The 14,182-nt window shown below is 49.2% G+C and overlaps 2 non-coding genes across 2 annotated transcripts; both read right to left on the bottom strand.

Moving 5' to 3' along the window:
* Positions 1-4,168: 4,168 nt before the first annotated feature.
* Trnaa-agc (transfer RNA alanine (anticodon AGC)) lies at positions 4,169-4,242 on the bottom strand. Its single transcript has one exon. It is a non-coding gene; the product is annotated as a tRNA-Ala (tRNA).
* An 8,938-nt stretch (positions 4,243-13,180) lies between these two features.
* Positions 13,181-13,253, bottom strand: Trnaa-agc (transfer RNA alanine (anticodon AGC)). Its single transcript has one exon. It is a non-coding gene; the product is annotated as a tRNA-Ala (tRNA).
* Between the last annotated feature and the right edge of the window lie 929 nt (positions 13,254-14,182).

Genomic DNA, 14,182 nt, shown 5'->3' with positions numbered 1-14,182 from the left:
AGACAGATCTGCACTCGATGACACCACGATAACAGCCGGTCCCCACACTTACATCTTGCTCTCCTTATGACAGTATACATCATATCAGTCTGTGACGCTGGTTTTGCAACTTCTTGCGTGCGTTTATGTTCGCCGCGACCAACACTTACCATGCACTGACCACAAAACATGGAGGAGCCGGGGCTTGAACCCGAGACCGTTCACACGCTAAGCGAACGATCTGCCACCTGAGCTACAGCTACACACACGACCAAGCCTGGCTATTCTCCATTCTTTGCGACTCTGATGTGCACGGACACGATGGTTGGTTGGTTTGTAGCGGCGAAGGTACCAGAATACAAAGGCGCGGACACGTTCATATACACAAGAGTTCCAAGTAGTTTCGATGCTCTGGTATTACGAATGCTAATTCCGTCTGTTTTGAACGTCTTAAATTTAAAGGGCGGTCACAAATTGGTCCATTTCACTCCTTGTCCACAATCACACAGCACCTGAGGTAACAAGCACATCTCGAGCCCCATTGTGCTCTCCATTGTTCATGCCAACTCAGTGCCTCGCTCTTTGCTACTGTGTAAAACTCTTGTCGTCCAACTGCAAAACACTGGGCCACAACAAGTTTCCGCGTCTCCATTGCACTGATCGCACTACGAAACGCTCCCCAAACTTGGCAACCACCCATGCATATGACTTTTCCGACTTTACACGACGCTCACGCTAGTGACAGCCTCATTTATAGTTCGACGTCGCGCCAAAGCGAATGAGCACATTTCGCCTACGGCTTAGGCCGCTCTTCTAGTGTGGCTGCTCTGTGTCTGCAGGCAGCGAGGGGCTGCAAGCTTCCTGTGTTCGCACCTATATCACCTGTGCTTCCTTGTCAGAGACAGACTATCGCAAAACATACAACTCACTCCATGAATTGATTGCTACGGCATCTGTTATCAGCAGTCACAACCAGCAACACCAGTAGCAGCCGACTGCACGCAAAGAATGGGAACGTGCAGTGGGATTTACGTGAAATCGGCGCAATTGTGGATGCTAATCGTTCGCTTGTATCTGCCTACACACCTCTGCTGGTTGGGAATTATTCCACTTGCATGGCAAGGTGCGCATGCAGGTGTGTTAAAAATTCTGGAGGCGCTGGGTATCGATCCCAGTACCCCTCGCACGCTAAGCGAGCGCTCTACAACCTGAGCTACGCCCACCCCCCCGATAACTAGTAGTGCTACATACAGTCATATCAACGTCACAGACCCTTGTACTCCCATTATTCCGCAGACAAACACTACTCTCTATGTATCAGTGAGGGTGTCTTCCACCCCCCCCCCCCCGATAACTAGTAGTGCTACATACAGTCATATCAACGTCCCAGACCCTTGCACTCCCATTATTCCGCAGACAAACACTACTCTCTATGTATCAGTGAGGGTGTCTTCCAGGTTTCGTGCATTCTGTATCGAATCTTAGTTGGCCACAATGAAAGTGGCACGCATAACGTCGAAAATAGAGTTCAGACACCGCTCTGAGTAAGACGAACGTGTTGTCCACCTCTAGACTTCAATGACTTTAAGCCGTGATACCTAAGACAGATCTGCACTCGATGACACCACGCTAACAGCCGGTCCCCACACTTACACCTTGCTCTCCTTATGACAGTATACATCATATCAGTCTGTGACGCTGGTTTTGCAACTTCTTCCGTGCGTTTATGTTCGCCGCGACCAACACTTACCATGCACTGACCAAAAAACATGGAGTAGCCGGGGCTTGAACCCGAGACCGTTCACACGCTAAGCGAACGATCTGCCAACTGAGCTACAGCTACACACACGAGCAAGCCTGGCTATTCTCCATTCTTTGCGACTCTGATGTGCACGGACACGATGGTTGGTTGGTTTGTAGCGGCGAAGGTACCAGAATACAAAGGCGCGGACATGTTCATATACACAAGAGTTCCAAGTAGTTTCGATGCTCTCGTATTACGAATGCAAATTCCGTCTGTTTTGAACGTCTTAAATTGAAAGGGCGGTCACAAATTGGTCCATTTCACTCCTTGTCCACAATCACACAGCTCCTGAGGTAACAAGCACATCTCGAGCCCCATTGTGCTCTCCATTGTTCATGCCAACTCAGTGCCTCGCTCTTTGCTACTGTGTCAAACTCTTGTCGTCCAACTGCAAAACACTGGGACACAACAAGTTTCGGCGTCCCCTTTGCACTGATCTTACTACGAAACGCTCCCCAAACTTGGCAATCACCCATGCAGATGACTTTTCCGACTTTACACGACGCTCACGCTAGTGACAGCCTTATTTATAGTTCGACGTCGCGCCAAAGCGAATGAGCACATTTCGCCTACGGCTTAGGCCGCTCTTCTAGAGTGGCTGCTCTGTGTCTGCAGGCAGCGAGGGGCTGCAAGCTTCCTGTGTTCGCACCTATATCACCTGTGCTTCCTTGTCAGAGACAGACTATCGCAAAACATACAACTCACTCCATGAATTGATTGCTACGGCATCTGTTATCAGCAATCACAACCAGCAACACCAGTAGCAGCCGACTGCACGCAAAGAATGGGAACGTGCAGTGGGATTTACGTGAAATCGGCGCAATTGTGGATGCTAATCGTTCGCTTGTATCTGCCTACACACCTCTGCTGGTTGGGAATAATTCCACTTGCATGGCAAGGTGCGCATGTAGGTGTGTTAAAAATTCTGGAGGGGCTGGTTATCGATCCCAGTACCTCTCGCACACTAAGCGAGCGCTCTACAATCTGAGCTCCGCCCACCCTCCCGATAACTAGTAGTGCTACATACAGTCATATCAACGTCACAGACCCTTGCACTCCCATTATTCCGCAGACAAACACTACTCTCTATGTATCAGTGAGGGTGTCTTTCAGGTTTCGTGCATTCTGTATCGAATCGTAGTTGGTCACAATGAAAGTGGCACGCATAACGTCGAAAATAGAGTTCAGACACCGCTCTGAGTAAGACGAACGTTTTGTCCACCTCTAGACTTCAATGACGTTAAGCCGTGATACCTAAGACAGATCTGCACTCGATGACACCACGATAACAGCCGGTCCCCACACTTACATCTTGCTCTCCTTATGACAGTATACATCATATCAGTCTGTGACGCTGGTTTTGCAACTTCTTGCGTGCGTTTATGTTCGCCGCGACCAACACTTACCATGCACTGACCACAAAACATGGAGGAGCCGGGGCTTGAACCCGAGACCGTTCACACGCTAAGCGAACGATCTGCCACCTGAGCTACAGCTACACACACGACCAAGCCTGGCTATTCTCCATTCTTTGCGACTCTGATGTGCACGGACACGATGGTTGGTTGGTTTGTAGCGGCGAAGGTACCAGAATACAAAGGCGCGGACACGTTCATATACACAAGAGTTCCAAGTAGTTTCGATGCTCTGGTATTACGAATGCTAATTCCGTCTGTTTTGAACGTCTTAAATTTAAAGGGCGGTCACAAATTGGTCCATTTCACTCCTTGTCGACATTCACACAGCACCTGAGGTAACAAGCACATCTCGAGCGCCATTGTGCTCTCCATTGTTCATGCCAACTCAGTGCCTCGCTCTTTGCTACTGTGTAAAACTCTAGTCGTCCAACTGCAAAACACTGGGACACAACAAGTTTCCGCGACCCCATTGCACTGATCGCACTACGAAACGCTCCCCAAACTTGGCAATCACCCATGCAGATGACTTTTCCGACTTTACACGACGCTCACGCTAGTGACAGCCTTATTTATAGTTCGACTCGCGCCAAAGCGAATGAGCACATTTCGCCTACGGCTTAGGCCGCTCTTCTAGTGTGGCTGCTCTGTGTCTACAGGCAGCGAGGGGCTGCAAGCTTCCTGTGTTCGCACCTATATCATCTGTGCTTCCTTGTCAGAGACAGACTATCGCAAAACATACAACTCACTCCATGAATTGATTTCTACGGCATCTGTTATCAGCAGTCACAACCAGCAACACCAGTAGCAGCCGACTGCACGCAAACAATGGGAACGTGCAGTGGGATTTACGTGAAATCGGCGCAATTGTGGATGCTAATCGTTCTCTTGTATCTGCCTACACACCTCTGCCGGTTGGGAATTATTCCACTTGCATGGCAAGGTGCGCATGTAGGTGTGTTAAAAATTCTGGAGGCGCTGGGTATCGATCCCAGTACCTCTCGCACGCTAAGCGAGCGCTCTACCATCTGAGCTACGCCCACCCCCCCATAACTAGTAGTGCTACATACAGTCATATCAACGTCACAGACCCTTGCACTCCCATTATTCCGCAGACAAACACTACTCTCTATGTATCAGTGAGGGTGTCTTTCAGGTTGGTTGGTTTGTAGCGGTGAAGGGAGCAGAGTACAAAGGCGCGGAACCGTTCATATACACAAAAGTTCCAAGTAGTTTCGATGTTCTGGTATTACAAATGCAAATTCCGTCTGTTTTTAACGTCTTAAATTGAAAGAGCCGTCACAAATTGCTCCGTTTTCACTCCTTGTCGACAATCATACATCACCTGAGGTAACAAACACATCTCGAGCCCCATTGTGCACTCCATTATTCCTGCCAACTCAGTGCCTCGCTCTTTACTACTGTGTACCAATCTTGTCGTCCAACTGCAAAACACTGGGCCACAACAAGTTTCCGCATCTCCATTGCACTTCGCATACTACGAAACGCTCCTCAAACTTGGCACTCACCCACGCACCCGACTTTTCCGACTTTCCACGACGCTCACGCTAGTGAGAGCATTATTTATAGTTCGACGTCGCGCCAAAGCGAATGAGCACATTTCGCCTACGGCTTAGGCCGCCCTCCTAGTGTGGCTGCTCGGTGTCTGCAGGCAGCGAGGGTCTGCAAGCGTCCTGTGTTCGCACCTATGTCACCTGTGCTTGCTTGTCAGAGACAGACTATCGCAAAACATACAACTCACTCCATGAATTGATTGCTACGGCATCTGTTATCAGCAGTCACAACTAGCAACACCAGTAGCAGCCGACTGCACGCAAAGAATAGGAATGTGCAGTGGGATTTACGTGAACTCGGCGCAAGGCAAATCTTTCCGACATAGGCTTGAGAATCTTACGGGAACACTTGTACTGTTTCTAAATGAAGTGTAGGCGTGGGAGGAGGGTGCTTCCCGCGCACTAATAACAGCACGCTTGCCAATTGTGGATGCTAATCATTCGCTTGTATCTTCCTAGACACATCTGCTGGCTGTGAATTATTCCACTTGCATGGGAAGGTGCGCATGTAGGTGTGTTAAAAATTCTGGAGGCACTGGGTATTGATCCCAGTACCTACCGCATACTAAGCGAGCGATCTGCCATCTGAGCTACGCCCGCCCCCCGAAGACTAATGGTGCTTCATACTGTCATATAGACGACACAGACCCTTGCACTCCCATTATTCAGCAGACAAACACTACTCTCTATGTATCCGTTAGGGTGTCTTTCAGGTTTCGTGCAATCTGTATCGAATCGTAGTTGGCCACAATGAAAGTGGCACGTATAACGTCGAAAATAGAGTTCGGACACCGCTGTGAGTAAGACGAACGTGTTGTCCACCCTCTAGACTTCAATGAGGTTAAGCCGTGATACCTAAGACAGATCTGCACTCGATGACGCCTCGATAACAGCCGATCCCCACACTTACATCTTGCTCTCCTTACGTCAGTATACATCATATCAGTCTGTGACGCTGGCTTTGCAACATCTTGCGTGCCTTTAGGTTCGCCGCGACCAACACTTACCATGCACTGACCACAAAACATGGAGGCGCCGCGGCTTGAACCCTGGACCTTTCACATGCGAAGCGAACGCTCTAACAACTGAGCTACGCCCCATGCACGACCAAACTGCGCTATTCCCCATTCTTTGCAACTCTGATGCGCACGGACACGATGGTTGGTTGGTTTGTAGCGGTGAAGGGAGCAGAGTACAAAGGCGCGGACACGTTCATATACACAAAAGTTCCAAGTAGTTTCGATGTTCTGGTATTACAAATGCAAATTCCGTCTGTTTTTAACGTCTTAAATTGAAAGAGCCGTCACAAATTGCTCCGTTTTCACTCCTTGTCGACAATCATACAGCACCTGAGGTAACAAACACATCTCGAGCCCCATTGTGCACTCCATTATTCCTGCCAACTCAGTGCCTCGCTCTTTACTACTGTGTACCAATCTTGTCGTCCAACTGCAAAACACTGGGCCACAACAAGTTTCCGCATCTCCATTGCACTTCGCATACTACGAAACGCTCCCCAAACTTGGCACTCACCCACGCAGCCGACTTTTCCGACTTTCCACGACGCTCACGCTAGTGAGAGCATTATTTATAGTTCGACGTCGCGCCAAAGCGAATGAGCACATTTCGCCTACGGCTTAGGCCGCCCTCCTAGTGTGGCTGCTCGGTGTCTGCAGGCAGCGAGCGTCTGCAAGCTTCCTGTGTTCGCACCTATGTCACCTGTGCTTGCTTGTCAGAGACAGACTATCGCAAAACATACAACTCACTCCATGAATTGATTGCTACGGCATCTGTTATCAGCAGTCACAACTAGCAACACCAGTAGCAGCCGACTGCACGCAAAGAATAGGAATGTGCAGTGGGATTTACGTGAACTCGGCGCAAGGCAGATCTTTCCGACATAGGCTTGAGAATCTTACAGGAACACTTGTACTGTTTCTAAATTAAGTGTAGGCGTGGGAGGAGGGTGCTTCCCACGCACTAATAACAGCACGCTTGCCAATTGTGGATGCTAATCATTCGCTTGTATCTTCCTAGACACATCTGCTGGCTGTGAATTATTCCACTTGCAAGGCAAGGTGCGCATGTAGGTGTGTTAAAAATTCTGGAGGCACTGGGTATTGATCCCAGTCCCTCCCGCATACTAAGCGAGCGATCTGCCATCTGAGCTACGCCCGCCCCCCGAAGACTAATGGTGCTTCATACAGCCATATTGACGACACAGACCCATGCACTCCCATTATTCAGCAGACAAACACTACTCTCTATGTATCCGTTAGGGTGTCTTTCAGGTTTCGTGCATTCTGTATCGAATCGTAGTTGGCCACAATGAAAGTGGCACGTATAACGTCGAAAATAGAGTTCGGACACCGCTCTGAGTAAGACGAACGTGTTGTCCACCCTCTAGACTTCAATGAGGTTAAGCCGTGATACCTAAGACAGATCTGCACTCGATGACACCTCGATAACAGCCGGTCCCCACACTTACATCTTGCTCTCCTTACGTCAGTATACATCATATCAGTCTGTGACGCTGGCTTTGCAACATCTTGCGTGCCTTTAGGTTCGCCGCGACCAACACTTACCATGCACTGACCACAAAAAATGGAGGCGCCGTGGCTTGAACCCTGGACCTTTCACATGCGAAGCGAACGCTCTAACAACTGAGCTACGCCCCATGCACGACCAAACTGCGCTATTCCCCATTCTTTGCAACTCTGATGCGCACGGACACGATGGTTGGTTGGTTTGTAGCGGTGAAGGGAGCAGAGTACAAAGGCGCGGACACGTTCATATACACAAAAGTTCCAAGTAGTTTCGATGCTCTGGTATTACAAATGCAAATTCCGTCTGTTTTTAACGTCTTAAATTGAAAGAGCCGTCACAAATTGCTCCGTTTTCACTCCTTGTCGACAATCATACAGCACCTGAGGTAACAAACACATCTCGAGCCCCATTGTGCACTCCATTATTCCTGCCAACTCAGTGCCTCGCTCTATACTACTGTGTACCAGTCTTGTCGTCCAACTGCAAAACACTGGGCCACAACAAGTTTCCACATCTCCATTGCACTTCGCATACTACGAAACGCTCCCCAAACTTGGCACTCACCCACGCAGCCGACTTTTCCGACTTTCCACGACGCTCACGCTAGTGAGAGCATTATTTATAGTTCGACGTCGCGCCAAAGCGAATGAGCACATTTCGCCTACGGCTTAGGCCGCCCTCCTAGTGTGGCTGCTCGGTGTCTGCAGGCAGCGAGGGTCTGCAAGCTTCCTGTGTTCGCACATATGTCACCTGTGCTTGCTTGTCAGAGACAGACTATCGCAAAACATACAACTCACTCCATGAATTGATTGCTACGGCATCTGTTATCAGCAGTCACAACTAGCAACACCAGTAGCAGCCGACTGCACGCAAAGAATAGGAATGTGCAGTGGGATTTACGTGAACTCGGCGCAAGGCAGATCTTTCCGACATAGGCTTGAGAATCTTACGGGAACACTTGTACTGTTTCTAAATTAAGTGTAGGCGTGGGAGGAGGGTGCTTCCCGCGCACTAATAACAGCACGCTTGCCAATTGTGGATCCTAATCATTCGCTTGTATCTTCCTAGACACATCTGCTGGCTGTGAATTATTCCACTTGCATGGCAAGGTGCGCATGTAGGTGTGTTAAAAATTCTGGAGGCACTGGGTATTGATCCCAGTACCTCTCGCATACTAAGCGAGCGCTCTACCATCTGTGCTACGCCCGCCCCCCGAAGACTAGTGGTGCTTCATACAGCCATATAGACGACACAGACCCATGCACTTCCATTATTCAGCAGACAAACACTACTCTCTATGTATCTGTTAGGGTGTCTCTCAGGTTTCGTGCATTCTGTATCGAATCGTAGTTGGCCACAATGAAAGTGGCACGTATAACGTCGAAAATAGAGTTCGGACACCGCTCTGAGTAAGACGAACGTGTTGTCCACCCTCTAGACTTCAATGAGGTTAAGCCGTGATACCTAAGACAGATCTGCACTCGATGACACCTCGATAACAGCCGGTCCCCACCCTTACATCTTGCTCTCCTTACGTCAGTATACATCATATCAGTCTGTGACGCTGGCTTTGCAACATCTTGCGTGCCTTTAGGTTCGCCGCGACCAACACTTACCATGCACTGACCACAAAAAATGGAGGCGCCGCGGCTTGAAACCTGGACCTTTCACATGCGAAGCGAACGCTCTAACAACTGAGCTACGCCCCATGCACGAAAAAACTGCGCTATTCCCCATTCTTTGCAACTCTGATGCGCACGGACACGATGGTTGGTTGGTTTGTAGCGGTGAAGGGAGCAGAGTACAAAGGCTCGGACACGTTCATATACACAAAAGTTCCAAGTAGTTTCGATGCTCTGGTATTACAAATGCAAATTCCGTCTGTTTTTAACGTCTTAAATAGAAAGAGCCGTCACAAATTGCTCCGTTTTCACTCCTTGTCGACAATCATACAACACCTGAGGTAACAAACACATCTCGAGCCCCATTGTGCACTCCATTATTCCTGCCAACTCAGTGCCTCGCTCTTTACTACTGTGTACCAATCTTGTCGTCCAACTGCAAAACACTGGGCCACAACAAGTTTCCGCATCTCCATTGCACTTCGCATACTACGAAACGCTCCCCAAACTTGGCACTCACCCACGCAGCCGACTTTTCCGACTTTCCACGACGCTCACGCTAGTGAGAGCATTATTTATAGTTCGACGTCGCGCCAAAGCGAATGAGCACATTTCGCCTACGGCTTAGGCCGCCCTCCTAGTGTGGCTGCTCGGTGTCTGCAGGCAGCGAGGGTCTGCAAGCTTCCTGTGTTCGCACCTATGTCACCTGTGCTTGCTTGTCAGAGACAGACTATCGCAGAACATACAACTCACTCCATGAATTGATTGCTACGGCATCTGTTATCAGCAGTCACAACTAGCAACACCAGTAGCAGCCGACTGCACGCAAAGAATAGGAATGAGCAGTGGGATTTACGTGAACTCGGCGCAAGGCAGATCTTTCCGACATAGGCTTGAGAATCTTACGGGAACACTTGTACTGTTTCTAAATTAAGTGTAGGCGTGGGAGGAGGGTGCTTCCCGCGCACTAATAACAGCACGCTTGCCAATTGTGGATGCTAATCATTCGCTTGTATCTTCCTAGACACATCTGCTGGCTTTGAATTATTCCACTTGCATGGCAAGTTGCGCATGTAGGTGTGTTAAAAATTCTGGGTATTGATCCCAGTACCTCTCGCATACTAAGCGAGCGCTCTACCATCTGAGCTACGCCCGCCCCCCGAAGACTAATAGTGCTTCATACAGCCCTATAGACGACACAGACCCATGCACTCCCATTATTCAGCAGACAAACACTACTCTCTATGTATCCGTTAGGGTGTCTTTCAGGTTTCGTGCATTCTGTATCGAATCGTAGTTGGCCACAATGAAAGTGGCACGTATAACGTCGAAAATAGAGTTCGGACACCGCTCTGAGTAAGACGAACGTGTTGTCCACCCTCTAGACTTCAATGAGGTTAAGCCGTGATACCTAAGACAGATCTGCACTCGATGACACCTCGATAACAGCCGGTCCCCACACTTACATCTTGCTCTCCTTACGTCAGTATACATCATATCAGTCTGTGACGCTGGCTTTGCAACATCTTGCGTGCCTTTAGGTTCGCCGCGACCAACACTTACCATGCACTGACCACAAAAAATGGAGGTGCCGCGGCTTGAACCCTGGACCTTTCACATGCGAAGCGAACGCTCTAACAACTGAGCTACGCCCCATGCACGACCAAACTGCGCTATTCCCCATTCTTTGCTACTCTGATGCGCACGGACACGATGGTTGGTTGGTTTGTAGCGGTGAAGGGAGCAGAGTACAAAGGCGCGGACACGTTCATATACACAAAAGTTCCAAGTAGTTTCGATGCTCTGGTATTACAAATGCAAATTCCGTCTGTTTTTAACGTCTTAAATAGAAAGAGCCGTCACAAATTGCTCCGTTTTCACTCCTTGTCGACAATCATACTACACCTGAGGTAAAAAACACATCTCGAGCCCCATTGTGCACTCCATTATTCCTGCCAACTCAGTGCCTCGCTCTTTACTACTGTGTACCAATCTTGTCGTCCAACTGCAAAACACTGGGCCACAACAAGTTTCCGCGTCTCCATTGCACTGCGCATACTACACAACGCTCCCCAAACTTGGCACTCACCCACGCAGCCGACTTTTCCGACTTTCCACGACGCTCACGCTAGTGACAGCATTATTTATAGTTCGACGTCGCGCCAAAGCGAATGAGCACATTTCGCCTACGGCTTAGGCCGCCCTCCTAGTGTGGCTGCTCGGTGTCTGCAGGCAGCGAGGGTCTGCTAGCATCCTGTGTTCGCACCTATGTCACCTGTGATTGCTTGTCAGAGACAGACTATCGCAAAACATACAACTCACTCCATGACTTGATTGCTACGGCATCTGTTATCAGCAGTCACAACTAGCAACACCAGTAGCAGCGGACTGCACGCAAAGAATAGGAATGTGCAGTGGGATTTACGTGAACTCGGCGCAAGGCAGATCTTTCCGACATAGGCTTGAGAATCTTACGGGAACACTTGTACTGTTTCTAAATAAAGTGTAGGCGTGGGGGGAGGGTGCTTCCCGCGCACTAATAACAGCAGGCTTGCCAATTGTGGATGCTAATCATTCGCTTGTATCTTCCTAGACACATCTGCTGGCTGTGAATTATTCCACTTGCATGGCAAGGTGCGCATGTAGGTGTGTTAAAAACTCTTGAAGCACTGGGTATTGATCCCAATACCTCTCGCACAGTAAGCGAGCGCTCTACCATCTGAGCTACGCCCGCCCCCCGAAGACTAATGGTGCTTCATACAGCCATATAGACGACACAGACCCATGCACTCCCATTATTCAGCAGACAAACGCTACTCCCTATGTATCCGTTAGGGTGTCTTTCAGGTTTTGTGCATTCTGTATCGAATCGTAGTTGGCCACAATGAAAGTGGCACGTATAACGTCGAAAATAGAGTTCGGACACCGCTCTGAGTAAGACGAACGTGTTGTCCACCCTCTAGACTTCAATGAGGTTAAGCCGTGATACCTAAGACAGATCTGCACTCGATGACACCTCGATAACAGCCGGTCCCCACACTTACATCTTGCTCTCCTTACGTCAGTATACATCATATCAGTCTGTGACGCTGGCTTTGCAACATCTTGCGTGCCTTTAGGTTCGCCGCAACCAACACTTACCATGCACTGACCACAAAAAATGCAGGCGCCGCGGCTTGAACCCTGCAGCTTTCACATGCGAAGCGAACGCTCTACCAACTGAGCTACGCCACATGCACGAGCAAACTGCGAGAATCCCCATTCTTTGCGACTCTGATGCGCACGGACACGATGGTTGGTTGGTTTGTAGCGGTGAAGGGAGCAGAGTACAAATGCGCGGACACGTTCATATACACAAAAGTTCCAAGTAGTTTCGATGCTCTGGTGTTACAAATGCAAATTCCGTCTGTTTTTAACGTCTTAAATTGAAAGAGCCGTCACAAATTGCTCCGTTTTCACTCCTTGTCGACAATCATACAGCACCTGAGGTAACAAACACATCTCGAGCCCCATTGTGCACTCCATTATTCATGCCAACTCAGTGCCTCGCTCTTTACCACTGTGTACCAATCTTGTCGTCCAACTGCAAAACACTAGGCCACAACAAGTTTCCGCGTCTCCATTGCACTGCGCATACTACAAAACGCTCCCCAAACTTGGCACTCACCCACGCAGCCGACTTTTCCGACTTTCCACGACCCTCACGCTAGTGACAGCATTATTTATAGTTCGACGTCGCGCCAAAGCGAATGAGCACATTTCGCCTACGGCTTAGGCCGCCCTCCTAGTGTGGCTGCTAGGTGTCTGCAGGCAGCGACGGTCTGCTAGCTTCCTGTGTTCGCACCTATGTCACCTGTGCTTGCTTGTCAGAGACAGACTATCGCAAAACATACAACTCACTCCATGAATTGATTGCTACGGCATCTGTTATCAACAGTCACAACTAGCAACACCAGTAGCAGCCGACTGCACGCAAAGAATAGGAATGTGCAGTGGGATTTACGTGAACTCGGCGCAACGCAGATCTTTCCGACATAGGCTTGAGAATCTTACGGGAACACTTGTACTGTTTCTAAATAAAGTGTAGGCGTGGGAGGAAGGTGCTTCCCGCGCACTAATTACAGCACGCTTGCCAATTGTGGATGCTAATCATTCGCTTGTATCTTCCTAGACACATCTGCAGGCTGAGAATTATTCCACTTGCATGGCAAGGTGCGCATGTAGGTGTGTTAAAAATTCTGGAGGCGCTGGGTATCGATCCCAGTACCTCTCGCACGCTAAGCGAGCGCTGTACCATCTGAGCTACGCCCCCCCCCCCCCCCCCCCCGCTAACTAGTAGTGCTACATACAGTCATATCAACGTCACAGACCCTTGCACTCCCATTATTCCGCAGACAAACACTACTCTCTATGTATCCGTTAGGGTGTCTTTCAGGTTTCGTGCATTCTGTATCGAATCGTAGTTGGCCACAATGAATGTGGCACGTATAACGTTGAAAATAGAGTTCGGACACCGCTCTGAGTAAGACGAACGTGTTGTCCACACTCTACACTTCAATGAGGTTAAGCCGTGATACCTAAGACAGATCTGCACTCGATGACACCTCGATAACAGCCGGTCCCCACACTTACATCTTGCTCTCCTTACGTCAGTATACATCATATCAGTCTGTGACGCTGGCTTTGCAACATCTTGCGTGCCTTTAGGTTCGCCGCAACCAACACTTACCATGTACTGACCACAAAAAATGGAGGCGCCGCGGCTTGAACCCTGGACCTTTCACATGCGAAGCGAACGCTCTAACAACTGAGCTACGCCCCATGCACGACCAAACTGCGCTATTCCCCATTCTTTGCAACTCTGATGCGCACGGACACGATGGTTGGTTGGTTTGTAGCGGTGAAGGGAGCAGAGTACAAATGCGCGGACACGTTCATATACACAAAAGTTCCAAGTAGTTTCGATGCTCTGGTATTACAAATGCAAATTCCGTCTGTTTTTAACGTCTTAAATTGAAAGAGCCGTCACAAATTGCTCCGTTTTCACTCCTTGTCGACAATCATACAGCACCTGAGGTAACAAACACATCTCGAGCCCCGTTGTGGACTCCATTATTCCTGCCAACTCAGTGCCTCGCTCTATACTACTGTGTACCAGTCTTGTCGTCCAACTGCAAAACACTGGGCCACAACAAGTTTCCACATCTCCATTGCACTTCGCATACTACTACGAAACGCTCC

This window comes from Schistocerca gregaria, chromosome 3, assembly GCF_023897955.1.
Source record: "Schistocerca gregaria isolate iqSchGreg1 chromosome 3, iqSchGreg1.2, whole genome shotgun sequence".
NCBI lineage: Eukaryota > Metazoa > Arthropoda > Insecta > Orthoptera > Acrididae > Schistocerca > Schistocerca gregaria.
The sequence above is the reverse complement of the archived record's forward strand: the minus strand, read 5'-3'. Positions and strand labels throughout refer to the sequence as shown.